The 12480-nt window shown below is 42.8% G+C and overlaps 1 protein-coding gene across 2 annotated transcripts in view; it reads left to right on the top strand.

Annotated features, from left to right (window-relative positions):
- Nucleotides 1-12480, top strand: part of LRRTM4 (leucine rich repeat transmembrane neuronal 4) — a 952017-nt gene that overhangs the window by 614947 nt on the left and 324590 nt on the right. The gene's annotated exons all lie outside the window — the stretch shown is intronic.

Consider the following 12480-nt stretch of genomic DNA (forward strand, 5'->3'; position numbering starts at 1 on the left):
AGGGGAGTGATTCTAACTGTGGGGGGGGGGGGGCGTGGCTTCTGAAATGACTAGAAACATGTGATCCTATATAGCAGATCATCCCAGGCAGAAGGACGGTCGGCTGTGTTTACAACAGCCAACCATCCTTCTCTCTCAGCGGGGAACGATCGCGGGTGTCAGACGGCAATCGGAGCCGCCTGCCCACTGCATCGACTTCACCGCTGATGATCGGGAGCGCACCACCAGTGGGGTGCGCTCGCCCCCTAGCTGCCACTAGGCGACCGACGTATACCTACGTCGATTTGCCTGGGAGAGCCACACTGCCGCAGTATATACTGTATGTGGTAAATGGTTGGCAAGTGGTTAACATCTCTGACCCAGCGATTTCACAACAATTCACACCTTTAGCCATTTAAATTGAATGAATAACACATATGCAAACTTTCTGAAATGAAACAAAAATCTCATTGTTCCACAATTTACACACCTCCTGTTCTGTTCTTGGACAACCAACATTTGCATATTGCGTTGCATATGCATACTGCATATCTGCATTGACATATTTCATGGTGATCATAATAAGGTGATTGTGCTACCTGTGTGGGTATAAATATTGGGATGTTTTCCTGACACTCATTAGAACTAAGATAAAGTTTGGATGAGCTACAAAATGCCTTCAACATTACAAAACAAATCAAGGTAAATGTGACTAACTTCTACTAACTATACCATAACCTGGATAAATAAGAACATTTACAGACAAATTTGTGTAGAATTTGGGCAATATGAAGAATAGATGGATAGTTTAGGTCAGATGTGGTTAATGGAGGGACATCCACATAATCAGAGGGAAATATATGATACATTTTACCTTTTCTGGGCTTGCCGACTAAAATGTAAAAGATCTACGCACCTCATCTCTCTTAAAACACCCATCTGACATTGCATAAGGGACTTATTTGTATCTATAAAATAAACATGATCCTGGATATAATACAATGGCTAAGTTAATGACTGAGCATTACCATTTGCACAAAACGTGTCTACCTTCTTGTCCCCCCTGCTCCATCTGTTGACCACCTGTCACATGAGCTTCAATAAAGAGGATTTCTGGAAATGCAGCTGTCCATAATCTTTTGCTTTATGATACACAGCATGAGTGCTGGACTAGCACCCAGCTAGTGTGTGTGGGGATCAACTGGAGGCTACCTCACCTGGAACTGCCTTTTTTGTTTCATAATACTTTGGCTATTGTGACTTTGAGGAACCTGAGATCACCCGACAAGAACATTAGTAAAAGCAAGCAGTCCTGTTTATTTTCAAAAACAGGCACACATAAAAAATAGCTTATCTTCACCAAACAAAATTGTCCTTCACTGGATGGTACTACAAAATAAAGATATGGTTCACCACCCACATAAACCTTGTCCCATGCAGAGTTTAAGTCCCTGACTGATACAGGGGTCCCAAAGGTCAGGTTTTCAGCAGCTTAGCTGTTTCAGTCCCAAGCGGTCAACTACTTACTGCTTCACACTCCCTCACAGACAGGCGCTGGCTGTTTCCTGTTCCTTTTCTGGACTCTCATTCAGGCAGGTTACCTCTTCAGGACCAACACATTTTAATCAGGGTTTGGAGGTTCTTTCCCACCCTCAAAGATTTCTTCAAATCCCCAAAGTTCAGGTCCCTACTGAGGACTTACCAATCCAAGGAGTATAAAAAATCAGTCCTCTCCTCTACAAAGGGACTACCCCACAACCTATCGCCCTGCATGGGGAGAAACTCAGAGCACTAAACAATGTCTTCAAATCATCCCCCTTAAAGGGACGACAACCCAACCCAGAAATATACCCGATGTCCAGGACCTATCCCTGGTTTACTGTACACTATATAAATATTGGCGCTTTTCCACTGCATGGAACCGAACGGTTCGGCTCGCTATTGTGCTTTTCCACTGCTGGTACCGCATGGTATGGTGTAGGAACGGTTCGGTACGGTACGGTATGGCGGCGCTTTTCCACTGCATGGAACTGAACGGTACGGCTCTCAAAAACAGTACCACCTCGATTGTGGTTCCAAGAGGTACCATACCCGGTACCATATCCCACAATCCTTTGCATGCAGTCACTACTAGCAACTGATTGGTCAGAGAATCCCACCCACCCCGTTGTTATCCCACCCACTTAACTTTAGTACTACTTTAGTGGAAAAGCAAACCATACTGTACCGTACCGAACCGTTCCAACGTCGTACCATGCGGTACCAGCAGTGGAAAAGCAAACCGGGCCAAGCAGGGCCAAGCAGGGCCAAGCAGGGCCGAGTAGAGCCGAGCCGGTACTTGCAGTGGAAAAGTGCCAAAAGTCTGCCTATACTTTATCTAGTATTCATTTTGTATGTATTTTCTTTTCTCTATTTACTCATATCAGCTACAGTTGACCAAGTCCTTTCTTCTTTTTCCCTTCTGTGTACAGTCTGTCTCTCTTACACCTTAAATCGAAAACGTTTTGAGGCACTCTTTGATTCTAGAGTTTTGCTTTAAATTACTTGCAGTAAGCCTTCTTGTTAACTTCTAAAAATTCAATAGGAAGTTAATAAACAAAAATAAAATAAGAATTTGGCCAGTATGGTGATGTGGTGGCTAGCATTGCTGAGTTACATTGTCTCCAGTGGTGATATCAAAATGATCAATGGAGTAAGCAGACTTCAGGAGGAATAGAAAACTAGACACTAGATGCAGTTTGAAGAGGATGTGATAATATAGCAACCTAAATGAGAGAAAACTGAGTCTCTGATTTTAGATCCTAAGAGGTCCTAGAGGAGAATGTGTGAGGCCTCCTGGATTGATCAGTGAGAGCCAGGGTTGAAAGCAGGTTCATATCTGCAGAGGGATTGGGTTAGGTCTCAGATACCCCTGCTGCCCCAACTAAATGTGTGGCCCTGGAAGTCCCCATTGTTATGAATGTGGCAAGCTTTAAAGAAATGTGTGTAATATTTCATCCTTGCACTGCACATATGACCTTGTAGGCTTGATATTGAAGATCTACCACTGTCAACCTGGTCTTTTGAGTATCTTTTACATGCTTCAACCCCTCTACTTTCTGGAAAATAAAATTATCAATTCAAAGGAAAAGTGAGGTAAATTTTTGTAACTGTGGAAACCACGGGAGTTCTCATAATTTAAAAGACAAAGCTTCCAAAATTTCTAAGAAAGTGAAATATTGGTTTTGGGTGGGCTAACCCTTTAAATATATGTAAACTATTAAGCCATTAGAAATAAATATAGTGTTCTACAGAAGGGTTAATCAACTGGTCAAATGAGCAGTAAATTGCATCAGTTCCCTAATTGCATCGCCCTGTCTTCACACAGATGTGAGCGCGGCATGAATCTGCTCTGTGTTTTAATATCGTGTTAACAGGTGGCTGTTATGCAGATTGTAATGCTCACACAGCCATTAAAATGAAGTTAAACTTCATGCCATTTTGCTAGAGCGGCAAAACAAAGCATAGGAAAGTCATTACATTTAGAAAACATGAAGGATGTTAGGTAGGAGACAGGAGACTGACCCAGACAGAAGGTTGGGGCTGGAAGAATAAAATGTGAAGGTGGTAAACAAGCTAAGGGTCGGGAGCTGGGAACACAACATAAAAGAGTAGGCTGTACTGCCACAACTCTCAATGCATTGCAATTCTAACAAACACAGAATACAAGATGATGAGAATAGCAAAGTGCTAAAGAGCAACTCTAGGCAACACATAATGCTATTCATTGCACTGCTAATGCAATCTGAGAAAGGCTACAACAAGTTTTATCAAATCTGTTGGTGACAGATTCAACCAGCTTCTTACAATACTTTTTTGTAGGTCTTCAACTCTTTGTTCGCAATTTCTGACATCACCCATGCTCTGCTGGATACTGAGGAAGGCTGCAGTGGCCTAAGAGACAGCATGGTGTTGAACCATTAAACACACTTTTTCTCTTTCACAGGCAAAAGCCATTCATATTAAAAGGACACAGACAGCTGTAAGGAGGTGGCTTGAAGGGAAGCCAACTATAAAAAATGATTGCTAGGATATTACTAGAAGAAGTCGGTGCTTGCTCTGGACTTAATGTAGGAAAAACTTTTTGTGGGGGAAACCTGATCTTCAATGTTGACTTCAATGTGCCTGCTCTGGGATAATTGTTCTTATTCTTTCATCAGTACTTGGTAAGTCACTTGTCTAGGAAATATTGACCTGACAATTCTCTGGGGTAGTTATGCAATATAGCTTGGTCACCTCTCCGCCCCCAGACTGTGATTGAATAATAAAGGTGCAACAACAGACTACTGGTGACCATCCAACTCCTACTTGTCCAAACTAAGTCATAGGTGTGCAGATCTAAACCAGGAACGGAAAGCTTGTCTCTGATAATGTCAAAGAATATTCCACTAGGGACGTGGCTTAGCTGCGCGAGTGAATGGCTGCCTGAATCCTCAGCTCTCCAGGATACCCAGCTATAGCGGAAACACAGCTACACAAACAGGACGGACAGCCACACCATATTGCTCCTATGACCTCCATGTACCTGCTGACCGCAATGTCCATGAGAAGAAAGGACAAAATTCCAAAAAACTTTCAGCCTTCTTCTCCTGTCCTGGTCTCTCAAGCAGTCAAGATGGTGCTGACGGCGATCAGGGACACCCAGCGTGGCTTATCTCCTCTGCACACAGCCAAGACCAACACCAGCAAGATGAGACATACTCCCCCTTGAACGGGCATCTTGAGTCATCTCCCCCTAGCTCTCCCACCACAGCTACCCCTGTCAAATCCAGACCCAGAACAGAAGACCCAGAATATGCACAGCTCAGCATGGCCTCTCACTGCTTCTCTCTCCCGCCCCTCAGCAACCGCCTGCACTCGATTCATTGCATCAGACCAGCCACTATCAGAGAACACGATGAAAAACATGCTCCTTCCTTGAAGCAAACTCTATACACAGACCCGTCTTCAGCTGTATCATCCCTATCTGTATCTGTGCAGCACCAGGACCAACAAATTAACTCCTTAGAATCAGAAATGGGGGACCTGTACACTGCCCACAATGATATGGTGGATGCTGTTACTGACCATGAAATGAGATCCAACAAATCAGACTTAAACTAGCAGACCTAGAGGACCGTTCCCGCAGGAACAATATTAAATTCCATAATATTCCAGAATCGGTTCAGCAATCCAATTTAACAAAGTACTTACAGTCCTTTATGCGCACACTAATTCCTGAATTGTCAGACCGGGACCTAGAGATACATGGGGCTCTAAGAATCCCTAAACCCCCTCACCTGCCATCGACCATATCCAGAGATGTATTAGCCCGCATCCATTTCTTTACGGTCAAAGAGCACATCATGTATGCAGCAAAAAGCATGGCTAGACTTCCGGACCCTTTTTCCTCCATCACTCTCTATGCTGACCTTTCCAAAGCAACTATGGAAAATCGATGGCAACTCACTACAATCACAAAATCCCCTACAAATGGGGTTTCCCCACCAAACTGCTCATCCCACACCAGAACAAGACCCATGCAGTGAGAACCCTATCTTCGGTACATCATACCAGAAGATACCCCGGACCCCCGAGACTAATCTGCTTATTCAATGGAGACCGGAGGAGCCTACCAGAATGTATGAAAATACCCAACGTACCCCATTTTTTTTCCAATCACCAGCTCACGACACGAGTTGTAATAATACATACCCTACTTGCAGCCAAATTATATATTGTCAAATGCTGGAAAACTACAGGACCTTCCTCTCTAAGATCTACAATTGTTGACCTTAATACTCAACGTGAAAAGGAAAAAATAATAGCCAGAAAAAACTTGGAGAAGTTTCTTTCCAAATGTTCCTCATGGCTATCTCACCCTAGATGTAATGTACAAGCATAAGGTTTACTGCTGAATAACTCATGATTAATGTTACTCCACTTGTCTGGTATACTGGTATCCTCCCACCCTCTACTCCCCCTCCCCACCCCACCCCTTTTTATTTTTCTCCCTCTGGAGCCCTTTTACGATGGTTATAGATGTGGACATATCTACTGTTTCATTGTTACTCACTATGCTCCAGTTGGAACATCTGACCTGCTATAACATGTTCTACTTACTGTGTATGTTAAAACTTTCAATAAAGAATATTGAAAATAAAAGAACATTTCACTATTATGAAAATCTGATTTCCTTCACAACATCCTACATATGTCTTTGGATGCAGAAGCTGGATACATGGGACAGGGTCCAATTTTCATTTTTTTTAATCCTTTAAAGGAAATTCATTTTTTGCAAGAGGGAAGTCTTCTTCAGCATATATCCATCCATACATCTATACATAAATGCAGTCTATATCTCTTTCATAGGTAAAGAGTAATACAGCTCTTATCAATCACAAGTATTTGGATTTCTGTGTTGTTGTCTGTGGATAAATTTCCAAGAAATCAGCTGGGGTCTTTAGGGAAATCAAAGAGTCAAAGGAATTGCAGATACAGCTACAGTGCCTCTTAGATCCTCTGTAAGAATAATTTTCAAAGGTGTTCAAACTTTCTACTGCCTGTACTTTGATGTCACAGGAGATGGATGGTGTCTCAGCATAGACGTACAGCAGAATCTGCAAACGGAGTACCTCTTTAACATTGCACATCAATAATTGCTTGTGCAGATGTTGACATGTCTCGTAGACTTCAGTGCCAAGTCCTTTAAGAGACTGTACCGAGATCCTTAAGCCAAGCATTGACGTTTTTTATGCAAGTGAAGAATTATTTTCCATTTTGTCTAATTTCCGAAATATTTTTTGGCATGTCAAGTCAGTTCGTTGCATAACTGTACATGTTCACACAGCGGAAAACTTTTCAAAGTTGGCTTGTGAATATGAAGAGGTGCTGTTTCTTTACTTTGCTGGATATGTTACAAGTATTTTGCAGAGGAGCTGTCCAAGTGCTGAAAAGAAGATCCTGTACTGTTCAGCACAAACAGCATAGATAGATATTCTTTGGCTTCATCCAAAAAGACTAGCAAATTCCAAATCTGCTGTGAATCGTAATTCCACTACAGCTTGTCTTACTTTTTAAATCTTAATCTGCACACATCAAACTTATAAAACAACACATTTCATTTTGTCCTACATTTATACATGCATTTCTTTGTCAAGTGTTGATTGCTGCCTGTATCACTGCTGGACATATTCACCAAGTGGAAAGAAATCCAAAAAAACTGAAGTTGCAACGAGAGCAAGAGGTGGGGAGAAATACTTCAATGGGGACACCTGTTCTTTCGTAGCCTCGGGTGTTCACTTTGGAGAAATTTACTCTCATGTTCTATTACATCTACAAGACAGAAAGTGATTTGAAATCACTTTGGTTGCTTTTGCAGGAAAATAGAAGATTTTGCAAGTGGTGAAATTTTATCTAAGCGCAAAATCTCAGCTGAGCACCTTAAGCAAAATTGGCTTGAATTTTTTTTACTATATAGGATAGCATAGGTAATTTCACTTAGTGCACTTTGTAGTTGTTTGGGTTTTGTCTTTTTATTTTGGGGGGGGGGGGGTGTTTTACAATTATTAGTGTAGTTATGTTACTTTTTTACTTAACTTTATTTTTATGCTGTTGTTTTGCTTTTCCTTCTGTGAAAAAAAAATCCTAAAATAATGATGCTAGTGAAGGGTTGTTTTTATGGTTCATGAAGAGGTTTGGGATAGTGAAAATTTGTTTCTGTAACCCTCAGAAGCCATTTGAAGCCCATTTCTTCCTTACAACCACCAGAAAAAACTTCTTCTTCACCTTTAGCACTTTTTTTTTCAAGATCTCCAGGTTTTCACTAAAGGACAATTATTTTTTCTTATTCCTATATTCTGGAGAGTGGTGATGAAGGCATCTGCCATAAAATAGGCGTTGAGACATTTTTTGACAGACAGAGCAGCATATGCTTGCAGTAAAGTCCCCAAATTTTCTATGCTGTACACCCTGTGAATTCAACATAGAGAAGTCTGCATGATGAGGAATAGAGACCAGGCAGGGCCGGCCCTACCATGGGTCCCAGTGGGTCCATTGGACCCAGGCGGCACTCTGATAGGGGCGGCAAATCAGTGGTAGACTGGGCCTGGGGGATGGGTGTGCGGCATGTGGAAGAGAGGCACGGGCGCAATGTTGAGGGGGGAGGGAGTGTGTGCTAGGAGCTTCAGGGTTTGGGGAACTTCGGGCTTCTCTGCTGATGCCCCGCCCACCACCTGTAGCACAGAGCCAACAGGGTTTTGGAGCACTTCCTTTGGCTCTGTGATAGGATTCTGATAGGTGATGGGCAGGGACAAAAGTCCTCTTATGGCCACTGCCGCTCCATCCTCCCGATCATCCCTGGTGTTACTTTGCGGGTAGCGGGTGACAGCCGACTCGCTGCAGCTGTCCTAGAAGGATAGGATCCGCACACTGCTCTGTCCAGCATGCCTGAGCTTGTCACACAAACATTCCTTCTCCCGCCCCTCTTTCCCTGCCAGTGTGCTGCATTTGTGGAGGGGATGTGAGGGCGGGAAGATAAAACAAGCATCCAACAGCCCCCTTCTCTCAGCTTCCTTTCCTTTCTTCTCTCTCCCTGCCCCCTCCTCTCTCTGCCCCTCTCTCTCTTTTTCTTCCTGCCCTCTCTCTGGTGGCAAGCGACAGTGGCAAGTGACACGCTGCATCTGGTGGCAGGCAATGGTGGCAAATGTCACGCTGCATTAGACGACAGTCGGCGGTGGCAAGTGGCACGCTGCATCTGGTGGCAAGTGACAAGCTCAGGGTTCCCACTGATTCTGCATTATGGTGAGTTCAATTATTTCATTATATATTACAATGAAGTAATAGAAATAATGTGGTCTGATCATCATGACACCATATCAAGCATGGCGTTGGGATGATTTAAGTGCTAACACCAGCCATTCACCCAACAAATCACCCCCGCCGCTGATCAACCCTGAGACTACATTCCCCCCATCCCTGAATGGCATTTTGGAAATGTTGGGGCCGGGTGTCAAATTCCCCACGGGCCGCTCTGGTGTTCCATACAAAGGCAACACCGCTTCCCTCAGGCTGTGCACACCCTCTGCCCCCTCCTCCTCCCCAGCTCAGCCAATGGCAGGAGGGTGCTGGTAGCTGAGCAGGCTCCTCATCTCACTCCTCACAGAAAAGATAGTTTAGGGTGCAAAAGTTTTTAGGCTGTCGAGCAGCCACTGGTGGTGATGGAGGCTGGGGCCAACAGGCTGTTTGTTAACCTCACCAGCCTGTGTATGTTCCAGGGCCGGATCTGTGCACTCACACGGAGGAGAAGGACACAGGCACGCGCATAGTGGGTAGAAGAACCAAAGCCATGGGAGAACTCCTAATGTGAAGGGGGAGACTTCTGATGTAAATAGGGATTCTGACATAAAGTAGGAGGCTATTGATGCAAAGAGGGACTCTGATGGTAAAGGGGGCTCTTGAGATTAGATGTTAGATGCTCCTGATGCTAATAATGGAGCTCCTGGTGTTAAGGGGGGACTCCTGGTTTGAAGTGAGGGTTCTGTTGCATGTAAATCTGACTTCCTGATAAACTAAATTTTAGTTTTAATCGACATGATATAAAATAATGGATGTGGGGGCCTTTTAGTGGGCATGATTTTTATTTTTTTTGGGGGGGGGGTCAGCATTTTATTCTTGGACCCAGGCAGCTCAATGTCTTGGGCCAGCCCTGAGACCAGGTCATTATGGACCTATATCCCAGCCTATGACTGGACATTGAAAGGAGGAGTAGCATGCTTCCTATCAGAACATAAACTGTTTGGCTCCTTGTACTGCTTCTTCCTCTCATACTCCAGCCCTGTTGTACACAGGCTGATACCAAGTCAAATCCAGGTACTGTATTCACTTTACTTGTATTTCAAAAATGAGTTGAATGATCAATTGGTGATTACAATGCTGCATTCATTTGGATCTTTTATATCTGCCTGGAATTCAATTTTAATGAATTGTTTGTAGCTCTGTTATTATCTCTTTCCTGTCTTTTTGTGCTAATACCGAGCATCCAGTCTGCTTCTCCCCACTGCTGCTCCACATTGCCTGTCTGTTTTCAAGCCATCATGAATACAATGTTCTTTTTTTTTTTTTGGGAGGGAGAGGGGGGGATGCAGAGATTTGCCAGAGCACATGCTCTGAGCACAATAAACCATGTGCAGTCTGCGCAGCAAAGAAATCTGCCTCCTAGTAATTAAAAGTGTCTAAGCGATCAGAAAACAACAGATCTCCGTGTTCTCTGGCACCTGATAAGGAAGAAGGGCTTCTTGGAGAGGCAGGTAGAATTTTCTTTTATTTCTTTCAATAGTTTTATTGCTTTCATCTTAGCTGATGATCCAGCCAAATTTGTGTGTTAATTAAATGAAGCATAAGAGGAAAACTGATTGGAGGGCTGTGAGTGCCAACAACATTTTTCTGTCTGGAGAAAGACTTGACAGATCTCAACAATTTCCCGAATAGGCAGTCTGTGTAACTCCTTAGGTGCCATTCAGCTTTACTGATTACATTTGGAACAGGCTATGTTATGTGAAGGAGCTAGTGAGAATATACACACACACATATATATATATATATATATATATATATATATATATATATATATATTACACAAACACTTAACCTTAATTTATATTTTACATCCATGTAACTCTACTGTTTAGCCTGTTTATCTATGCCCATTGCCATTTTTGGCAAAGAGTGGCATAAATAGTAGTTTATGGCAGGTGTCACTAGGTATGAAATTATTGGTATTTTAAAATACCAGCTAAGAGTGGTGATTTAGGGGGATTTGTGTTGGGAGGGGGGGGGGATTTGTGCTAGGAAGGGGGTAATCTGTGCTGGGAGGGAGATTTGAAGTTGAGGGGAGGGGGCAATGTGTACTAGGAGGGACATTTTAGGGGTAGAGAATGTGTGCTAGGAGAGGTACATTTCTTTTTTTTTTTTTGGGGGGGGGGGGGGCATTTGAGTTAGGGGGAAATGGGGGATGGGAGCAAATATTTGTGCTGAGAAGGGAGATTTCAGCAGGGAGACAGATTTGTGCTGGGATGAGAAGGAATGTATGCTTATGGGGTAAGCACGCAGAATAGTGTTAAGTGATTTTGTGGGGGAATTTTTGCTGACATTTAATGCTCATACATCTTGGGGGGGGGGGGGGGGGAGATGACACAATTTGGCATGTTCACCCTGGGTTTTAAATGACCTTGTCTCTGCACTGTCCCCAAAGGTGGGATGTGAACTATCAGAAACTAAGCCTGAAATTGTGGGTACAACAGAGGCCTCTAAAGTACAGTGCATTAAATACTTCCATCCAAGTGGGTAGCACTTCCTCCTAGTATCACTGGGGTCATCAGTCTGAATCTCAGCTTATGGTACTACCTGCCTGGCATTTGCATGTTCTCCCTGTGCCTGTATGTAAGCTCTATAAATACTGTATTTTCTGGCGTATAAGACTACTTTTGAACCTCAAAAAAATCCCCCAAAAATGGGGGGTCATCTTATACGCTGAGTATATATATAGATGTAGATATACCTTAAACTGTAATAACAATGTCTAGGTGATAGGAGCTTTGGGTCATCGATTCCGAAAACCTGTGTTGTCCATGGGGTTCTCTAACAGTCATATTCTACCTTAAATTGACATTTCAGGTTTTGGTACAAACTGAGGAACTAAATCGCCTGCCCATTGCGAATTGTGAATGAGTTCCTAAGTCTTCACCTCTACATTAGCTATTTTGGTGGGTTCTGAGTCTCCCTGATTTTGTATTTTTTTTATTTAGATTAAAAAAAAAAAAATCTAATATGAATTGTTGAAATATGCAGAGGTGTATAGGAACCCCAAAAACATCCAGCTGGCATGGAATCGTTTCAGGAATTACTGCAGGGAGATTTTACTGTTGGAGTATCTAGAAAGCCAAGGGCTCACTCAGCCTATGGGGATTCACCTAGAGCAGAAACACCACTTTTTCTCTTTTATTTAATTTTGTTTTCTGGTATTATAGTTTGCTAATAAGTTTACATTCTGTTTGGTCATATTTTAAGCCCTGAAGCACAATTATTTATTGCTGATGTATCTTGTAATTGCAGCTATGTGTTTAGACATATACGTCAACTATTATGCCATGTGCCCCGAGCTGTGGGTGTTGAGTAAGCCTTGAATACGTGTTTAAATAAGTGTCAGTAGTGCCAAGAGTTCAATTAAACAATTTAATCATTGCATATTACCTAGAAAACAATGGACATTACTCACAGTGCTGCACAAGTTACCAATATTCTAGATAAATGAATGGGGGTACTTATTTCAGATGAATGCAAAATGAGCAAACTATGTGACCAGGCAGTGGGGAAAGCGGATAGAAATCTAGGATGCATCACTAGAGGGATCACTATCAGGAGGAAGGACGTCCTGATTCCCCTATATAGATCTTTAGTGAGACTTCATTTAGAATACTATGTCCA

Source organism: Pelophylax lessonae (genome assembly GCF_965119305.1).
Source record: "Pelophylax lessonae genome assembly, chromosome: 4".
NCBI lineage: Eukaryota > Metazoa > Chordata > Amphibia > Anura > Ranidae > Pelophylax > Pelophylax lessonae.